We start from the raw sequence: 9,993 nt of genomic DNA on the forward strand, positions 1-9,993 counted from the left end.
GAGCGAAACATTTCTGTGGTTGACGGCTCAACCAAAGAGCGAGACATTTCTCTGGTTGATGGCTCAACCAAAAAGCGACACATTTCTCTGGTTGACTGTTCAACCATAGAGCGAAACATTTCTGTGGTTGACGGCTCAACCATAGAGCGAAACATTTCTGTGGTTGACGGCTCAACCAAAGAGCGAGACATTTCTTTGGTTGCAGCTCAACCAAAGACCACGACACTTCTGTGGTTGACTTCTGTGGTTGACAGCTCAACCAACGAGCAAGACATTTATGTGGTTGACGGCTCAACCAACAAGCGAGTTATTTTTCTGGTTGACGGCACAACCATACAGAGCAAGACATTTCTGTGGTTGGCAGCGCAACCAAAGAGCGAGTCATTTCTGTGGTTGACGGCTCAACCAACGAGCAAGACATTTCTCTGGTTGACGGTTCAACCAAAGAGCGAAACATTTCTGTGGTTGACGGCTCAACCATAGAGCGAAACATTTCTGTGGTTGACGGCAACAACCAACGAGCGAGACATTTCTCTGGTTGACGGCTCAACCAAAGAGCCAGACATTTCTGTGGTTGACGGCTCAACCAAAGAGCGAGACATTTCTCTGGTTGACGGCTCAACCAAAGAGGAAGACATTTTACGAGACCTTTCTGTAGTTGGCAGTGCAACCAAAGAGCAAGACATTTCTCTGGTTGACGGCACTAGCAAAGAGTGAGACTTTTCTGTAATTGGCAGCGGTACCAAAGAGCGAGACTTTCCTGCGATTGACAGCACAACCAAAGATATAGACATTGACTTTATGATGTTCACAAAGCGGCTTTATTTGGTGGCGTGGTGCTTTGTGAAGCCGCTTGAGACTGATGGAGAGACGGGAGCAGGTCTGGTGATCTTTTGTTGAATGGCCGTGACCGGGACAACACTTCATCAGTTCCTACAACACCTGAGCAACTAGCATCCATTCATCAAATTGTCTCTATCCCTATACCTAACCCTAACCCTAATGCTAAACCTTATCCTAACTAAGTCCATATCCAGATCCTGCAAACCCTCAAAAATGCAACTAAGGTTATGCCACTGTGGTTATGTCCACCTCTGACTATGACAACAAGGTAACTGAGATTCAATCAACAGACTCTACCAGACAACTACCAAGAAACCCAATCCAGGCTATCGAACACAAGATCACCGACCTGCTTCCATCTCTCCGTCAGCCTCAAGCTGCCTCACAAAGCATCACATCACAAACTTAAGCCGGTTTGTCAACATCTTTAAGGACATCCACTTTAATCAATCTGGCATTGTTGTAAGTTTTGATGTAGTCTCCCTCTTCACCAATATACCCTCATCACAAAGTAATGCCTCCAAGTTGATCTCACCATGACAGCACAAGCTACAAGTCCTCGATCTCCTCATCAACTGCCTATCTTCATCAAGCTTCCGATGGAGGAACCACTTATATGAGCAAATCGCTGAGGCTGCCATTGGATCTCCTCTATTCTTGGAGAAATAGAGAAGTAGAGAAAGAAACGAAAATTGTTGTTGCTTGGATTGTTTTAAAGGGTTAACAAAACAAGCACAGGACAGAGTGGCGCAGTATGGAAACCTACTGAGGACAGACAGATATCATCAGAGTGTGATACAGGAGTTAAACAGAGGTTTTATGAAGAAGAGAAAAAACAAAGAGTGTTGTTTCTTGGATTGTTTTTAGAGTTGAAACAAGACAAGCACAGGACAGAGTGGCTCAGTAGAGAGAGCTACTGGGACAGACAGATATCATCAGAGTGTGATACAGGAATTAGACAGAGGTTTTATGAAATAGAGGAAGAAACAAAGAGTCTTAGAGTCATAAAGTCTTAGAGTGATGGAACCCTCTGATAGTCCGAGGGTTGCCAATGTTGTACAAAGATGGGACAAGGCAAGGATTGGGCTGTCCCAAAGAGTGTGAAGGACTGTGTCCTATAACAACAAAGTCAAATAGGGTTTTGCTAGCCTTTTGTATGCCCTGACATCGAAATCAAGAGTGTTTGATTGGTAGAGTGAGTTATGCCAGAGTCAGTGTGCATTTGACAAACTCAAGAGTAGACTCACATGCATCCTTGATCTTGTCGTACCACATGTGGGAGCGAGACTCCATCCTAGATACGGATGCTAGTATAAATGGCACGAAGGCAGTTGAGTCAAGCAAACTCAAGAGTAGACCAACATCCCCCATCTTGTCATACCACATGCGGGAGAGAGACTTCATCCTAGATACGAATGCTAGGAAAGATGGCATAGAAGCAGTGTTGAGTCAAACAGTATATCAATGGCCGAGGAGCAAAGTCAGAATTTACCACAACGCCATAAGATGTTTGCTCAAAGTAATTTCCGAGTATGGATGAGCACAGACTGACAGAGCTGATAAGAAGCATTGCAATGGTGATGGGTTGTCAAGACAACCCTGAAAGCAGTGTGGCCAGGAGCAACTGGTAGAAAGGGAAGAAAAAAACAAAATGTCTGCTGGGATACTTAAGCGAAAGATGCAAAAGAGGAAAAGTTGATGGTTACAGGCGAAGCAGACCAACCACCCATGGAGGCTTTCAGAAAACACAAGTAGAGAATGAGACTAAGTAAGGTCTTATAAGTGCCATTCACAGGATTGATAAAACATATTAATATTAAACATTATAAAAACAGTTAAATTTAACAATAGATATTAGAACAACAGCTCATTCTGCATCACAGGTCCCACAATGCACTTTACAATTTAAAAAGGCTTCATTGTTTACAAAAATACTGGACAAATACATGTATAACATGTCGGCTGTTTATCAAGGAATTGAAAACACTAATTAAAATTGGCACCAAGAGTAAAAACCACAGTTACATATACACAAGAAACATATTGACAATTTAACAGATGTTTGTATAATCTAAAAATCGTGCTGCCAACTGGCATTCTTTATTGGAACAGTTTGGATTAATAATATAGCCCAAGAGGGTTGAGGAACACGACAGAAAGAGTAAGTTGGAACACCAGAACAATACCCATACTGCAGTGCGGGGATACGCCTTTTCCGCCAGCAGGAGATCTGTGTGTATGTGTACTCCCACTTGCTCCTACTGACAACAATTAAGTGTTGACCATTATCTTTTCTGGGGTCCAGGCGCTTTTAACTCTACCTACACTAAATAAAAGCTAAAACTAAACTGGAAAAGGTGTTCCTTGAAAAGAGAGAATGGGAAGTAGAAGAGGAAGTGGAAAAGGAGCGCAGCGAACCTGTTCAAAAATTCTTACATGGCACTTTGTGTGTGAGTCCATTAGGGACTTGTATGCATTATAGTTCTCTTGCGCTGTTTTTAACGTTGTGGCGTCATTGATGATATCATCCTCCCCAAAGAAATACTGGGCCATGCATACTGTCAGATGAATTTAGTTTCATGTGTAAACTTATTTAGGTTGCTGTGATATTAACCCTTGAATTAAGAGATTTGAACTTCCGGTTTTAAACAGAAGAAAAGGTCACATGGGGTCATACTTCGAACAAGATTTCTAATATATATACATCAAGTGCTTTGATATGCAAAATACCTTGTATGCTAATTAGTAGTAGATATTGTTCTACAGATAATTTTTTTAAACAATTTTTTTTAATTTAACGTTGTGACATCATCAATTACTTTGTTATGCAATTAGAAGTATGCTAATTAGCAGTATATATTGTTCTACAGATAATTACTTGAAACAGTGTTTAGTAGACAGTGTTTTACATAAAATATTTGTATATTTTTGAAAACTAAGAAAACTTGAGGAAACAGAGGACATGGGGGAAGTTTTATCCCGAAATATTTAATGGCGGTCTCCATAACTGTTCATCACTTGTTCATCGGTGTTGAAGATATATTGTCCATGGAGGGAACAGAGGACAAGGGGGAAACTTTATCTCCAGAAATTTGATAGGGTTCTCAGGGACTGGGGGCAGTCCAGGGTGAGACAACTTTCTCTTTGGTAGCAGCCCCACACTATGTCTGACCCACGGATCCATTCGGAACCGTCTCGTCCGACATACAATCACAAACACACACCACACACATCTCCACTCGGAGATGCTCAAGGCTACAAACACACCTACGCCGGATGCTCGGATCACTCAGAACCGTCCAATTCGACATCAATCACACACACACAACACACATCTCCAATCCAGCCATCGCTGCATGCCCATCTTGTCTACGTCAGGGGCACAGATCCCCTTGGAGACGAACCAGAGTTGGGATGACAGGAGACTAGACAGTCCGACCATCACCTCGGCACTGGAAGAGGAGCTAATGGAGTGGGGGAGGTTTGCGACCACTCGGAGCGCCCTCCAACCATTCCATCGAACACAAGGGAGATAAGCATAGGCCTACAGTGAGTAAAGGGACATTGTGACAGCTCGGAATGCCCCCCGTCTCCCTCCCTTATGAGGTAACCTCGGCGGAGGCAACCTCCATGGAACACCGACAACACCGGCCAGAGGCTGGAAGCGACGCACAAGAACCTGCAACGTCACCTCATCCGCCTGAACTGAGCCCCTTGAGGGATCTCTTCTTGTTGGGGGTTGGGCCAAACACAGAGGACCATCTCCCCTCGGAGTGGCCTCTGACACCACCTAACCCAGCGGCAGAGGGTAGCCACGACCAGGACCGTCCCGGTGGAGCAGAGGACACGGGAACTCCAAACACCTGGCCGGACGGGGAGTGAACCATCCTTTTAGGTGGATAACAGCACCCAGAAGGAGAGCACTGACCGACCTGCCTCTGCCGCAAGTAACAGCACCCAGGTTGCGGCAACATTCATCGAGGACCCCTGCCAGTCCACCCGCCACTGTGATCTCTAAAAGGAGTTACCCACAGTTTTGAGGAAAACAACTACTGCACAGGACTTAGGTGCAGCGGGACCATCAGGACAGTTTCCCCCTATTTTGTTCTCACTGGCTTCACTTGCAGGCGATGGTGCTCGCTGCCTGCTTCTGGGACATGCAAGGGCCTAGGAGTGGCAGTGTAGAGGCGGTGCCGATCAACCAGTAGGGGGTGCCAGCACCACTCCCGTCAAGTGATGCTGGCGGCCTCTGTAGGCCAATCGGTAAATCTGCTCACCAGTAAGGTTCTTTATCTTCTCGTGTATTCAGTATGACTTGTTGAATGTAAACAAAGCTCCGGAACGAGGACAGAAAAGCCAGTTAATTGAACCTTCGTGTGTGTTCAATGCAACCCACGGTCAACGCTGTCAGGAGTTCACATACTGGTAGACAACCAATATAGCAAGAAAACAGAGAAAACAGAGACGTTTTAAGGAGAGCAATAGCGAAATCTGCCACATTGCGCTGCACCGTACATCTAGGCTTGAGACCGAAACTGGTATGTGATCTTACATTCAATATCTGGGATGGGGTTTTCTTGGTAGGTATCTATAAGTGTATTAGTTGGTGCCTGTAAGAGTTGGTTAGAGTAGTCAGTTGTCTGTAAGTATTGGACATGAGTGTAGGTATGTTATAGGGTTATGTTAAGGGTTAAGGTGATAGAACTCCCGGGTAGTCCTAGGGTTAGTGTTAAGATGAGGGTTATATAGAGTTGTGTTAGGGACAGCACCTACAAGAAAGCCCATCCCAGATATTAAATGCAAGATCACATAGCAGCTCCGGTCTCTCCATTTGTTTCAAGCTAATTAAGCGTCATTTTAAAAGCCCTCTGCAATCTCAAGCTCTCTGAATCCTACTGCCCTTGTTTCCTCAGTCAACCCAAGATACACAATCTTGATGACTCCCTCAATAACAAAGTGGGTCGAGTGGTTTACCAGCCTACAACACGGCCAGACATCTCACCAAGATTCTCCACACCAACTAGTTTGGCCTAACACAGAATTTCAGTTTTCTTCACCATAAAACGAGTTCCTACGAAAAAAGCATGCCTCAATGCAAAACAATGCCAAGCCGATTCCACCATGACATAGACCCAATGGCCATGAGCCTCATTCCTCAACAAATCCTTGATCTTCTTATCGCCCAAGTATTGCTTCATCAAGCTTCCAACAAATGGACCTGTTCTATGAGCAAACTGCTGGGCCCCTACCACGGGATCTCCTCTATCCATGGTTCTGGTGAAATTCAATGACGAAATTGCTCATATATGGAAGAGTTCGAACTGGACACACCCAGAATGCTGATCTTCGCCCCAACCTCTGCTCTGCTACATTATGGGCCCCATGCCAAGACAACAGTTCTTCCAACACCTGCATCCACTCACCACAGCACTGATGACACACTCCAGCCTACACACATCCAGCCAGCAGGCAACTCCCATTAGAAACTTGAAACTGAACATTCTTCAGCTACATCATAGTGCTGTCACTATTCATCATCATCATTTAGGCTGTGTAGGATGTCCCTCCAAATGTAAAAGCCATTCATTTCAATTTCTTGCAGTTTTTGTCCATGTTGTTCGTGCATAAACCCTGATGTCATCTCTCCATTCTCTTCTCTTTTCCTTATCCTTGGTTGCCAATCCGATATTCTTGTTGTCCATCTGTTGTCATTTCTTCAGGCAGTGTGTCCAGCCCATTTCCATTTAGCTTGTTTTATTGTCCTTATATAACATTCTCTTCCTCCAATTTTCTTTGGTGTTTCTGTGCATTTAATCCTGTCTCTATTTGAGATGCACAATTGTCTCTTCATTGCTCTGTGTGCTTTCTGTGCTTTGCAGAGTTTATGTTCGATCAGTTCTGTCTCTGCTCCATAAGTTATTGTTCGTAGCACACACTGATCAAGTTATTTTTCTCCTAAGTGCTATACTTGTAATTCTGTTCTTATCACCAAGTGTACCTCTGTTTTGTCCAAATGAGCTCCATCCTGCCTTAATCCTGGTTGATACTTTATCTTTTATTTTTTACTGTTTGGCCCAAACACATTGAATAACAAATTTAAACATGTTTTAAAACGAATGTTTTATATAAAAATACAATCTATACATCAAATGATGGACTTTGAATACTCTAAGAAGTGCTACACAGAGTTTGACCCCATGTGACCTTTACTTCCAGTTAAAAGCGGACTTTAATGTCAACGTTGGTTTTAACATATGTTATCTGTAACAAGAAAAGCGTTGCCGCTGGCTGTTGCGCTCCACAGATTCAAAGAAAGATAGATAGATAGAAAGAATGATTATAGACAGATAAAAGGTTTATTCACAATCACAGCACATGGCTGAATTGTAAATATAGTAGGCCTACATCGAGATATAAAAATCACTAGCAAAAAGAGAAAAATGTATATATGTCTATTTTATTTGAAAGCAGATTATTCGTGTGCATTAGGCCTACACTAAAAGAATCAGACATAATAATTTACTTTATTAATCCTAACAACCAATTACATAACTTGTTTTTAGTGACGGCTGAAGTGAATTTTTTCGGTGATGTCTGTTCCCTCTCATAAGAAATGCAATGTCTAGAGGGCTTTTCATGTGATGAGCGGTTTAAGGGCCACTGAGGACATGTCATGTTGTTTTAGGCTTCTCCATTTGTTCCCAAGATTTTCCTGTTTGGTATTTGTCAACGTCCAGAAAAAATTGACTCAATTGGTCATCGAAGTGGCAAGAAAATAATAAAAGAATAAACACCATTGTTGCACTTATGTGTGCTTTCAGATGCAAGAAAAGGGCTTCAGGCTTGAAGTCTTTCCTGCTCTCCCATGACTAGTATATCCAAAGGGTACAAATATAGTGGTTTTGCATAAATTGCAGATGTTTAAGACTGCTATGAGGGAAAGAGCACAAAATTGGTTACATGAAGTTCAGAAAAAGTCATTATGAGAGTGAACAGACATACCCAAAACTCAGGCCTGATTCTTCATGGAGGCAACGAAGGTGATTGCCTCCATGCCCCCTGGTCATGATCATTGCCTACAAACTACATGTTGGTCAAAGGAGTGTCTTAAATGTAAATAATTCAAACTTTTTTGAAAATTAAGTCTCGAAAGTTGATATCGCTTTTACTGAATATTTTAAAAAGGTGATAAAACAAAATGGAGGAGCTCAACTTTGCTGGACCTCCAAAAATCATCTGCAAAATATTTCTATACAAAAATCTTCTTGTTAAAGACTTTTTAAGGAGAGCTGCAGATGCCAACACAAGACTAGGGCGAAAATGACTTCAATTTAGAAACACTCCAATAAAAATACCCACTTAATAATTTGGACAATGACCAATTCACCACGATACAATAAAAATTATGTGTTAAAGGCAGTGGACACTATTGGTAATTACTCAAAATAACTATTAGCATAAAACCTTACTTGGTGACGAGTATGGGGAGCTGTTGATGGTATAAAACATTGTGAGAGAACGGCTCCCTTTAAAGTAACGTAGTTTTTGAGAAAGAAGTAAATTTCCACGAATTTGATCTCGAGACCTCAAGTTTAGAATTTGAGGTCTCGAAATCAAGCATCTGAAAGCACACAGCTTCGTGTGACAAGGGTGGTTTTTTTGCTTTCATAGTTATCTTGCAACTCCGACGACCAATTGAGCTCAAGTCTTCATAGGTTTGTTATTTTATGCATATGTTAAGATACACCGAGTGAAAAGACTGGTCTTTGACATTTTCCAATAGTGTCCAGTGTCTTCAAACAAACTAATCAATAACAAGATCAAATGCAAATTGGAACATACATGTTACTATACTATAAACTGATACATGTGGCTGTCTTTTGATGAAGATGCAAACTCTGTGCATTGCTTGAAAGAGATGGTACATGTACTTGAATGTGCTACAGACTCTGCAGTACTGAGTGCTTTCCTGATGGCGTGTCTTGGTCCATGACTACTCCATAATGTTCTCTTGTCAGAAGATTGACACCAAATGAATGATGACAAGTAGTTTAGCATTAACTATACAATGTTTCGTTGCTGATCTTGTGCTTGATGGCCTAGATGGGGTTTCTTGGTAAGTGTCTGCAAGTGTTGGCCAACAAATTCACAGTCTACTTGAAGTCAAGTCAGAGGTGTTGACCACAGTCAACCTAAACTACAAACCCTAACCCTAACCTGAACTCAACCCTAGTCCTAACCTTAAAAGTCCCTATCCAGATCCTGCTAACTTTCAAGAACCTAAAACTACCAGAGAACCAACCAAAGTCAGCTAAAGAATGCGGCCAACTAAGCTCTACCTCAAGACCAATCCATCTACTTCATGTCAGCCTACAACTACAAGGGACGACACCACTGTGGTCATATCCACATCTGAGTATGACCACAAGGCGACTTAAATTCTGTCGACCTACACTTGCAGACGCCTACCAAGAACCGCTACATTTGCAGAATTAATTTCTAGCGGGTGCGCCATCTCGTGTATGATGAGTGCGAGCCGAAGTTGCAGAGCTTATCAGGTTTTTGTGCAGTACGTGATTCGTGCTGCACAACGTCAACGTTGTTTTCATTGGCACGTTTCGTTAATCATTAGCTGCGCTTTCATACCGTGCCTTCCTTCATCCTCTTTCAAAAAAAGGACGTGAACTTATTGTTGATCCTTACACACACTTAAAGACCTCAATGATTTTTGATACTACGTTATCTGTAGTAATTGCATGGTCCATTCGAAAAACATCATGTAGATTACACATAAACAATAAAAATATGCCATTGATCTTGAGTGGACTTAAATAAGTTGATGCTGCATGACTTTTGCAGAACCATTAACGAAAATTTAACCCCGATTGTGATTACATAGGAAAGGTAGCTCAACAACAATCATTACTGATATTTACTGAAGCAACAGTTGGCACTGTTATTGTTAACTAAAGAGTACCTTTGCATAGATTAACAGAATACATGTTTACTGATACAATTGGATCCATTTCTGGATGCATTCTACACACTGACCTGATTCCATTCTTTTTCTTGCAAGCTTGAGTGCAGATCCGACCTTGTGTGTTGACACAATTAATGATAATGCTGGATTTCAGATCAAAGCATCTTGGT

At 42.2% G+C, this 9,993-nt stretch overlaps 1 long non-coding RNA gene across 1 annotated transcript; it reads right to left on the minus strand.

The window, feature by feature from the left end:
* Nucleotides 1-572: 572 nt before the first annotated feature.
* On the minus strand, nt 573-8,322 carry LOC117299235. The gene is made up of 3 exons (XR_004520045.1): nt 4,594-8,322; nt 1,189-1,192; nt 573-606 (listed from the first exon to the last, which is right to left on the minus strand). It is a non-coding gene; the product is annotated as an uncharacterized LOC117299235 (long non-coding RNA).
* Nucleotides 8,323-9,993: the final 1,671 nt, after the last annotated feature.

Source organism: Asterias rubens, chromosome 14 (genome assembly GCF_902459465.1).
Source record: "Asterias rubens chromosome 14, eAstRub1.3, whole genome shotgun sequence".
Lineage (NCBI taxonomy): Eukaryota > Metazoa > Echinodermata > Asteroidea > Forcipulatida > Asteriidae > Asterias > Asterias rubens.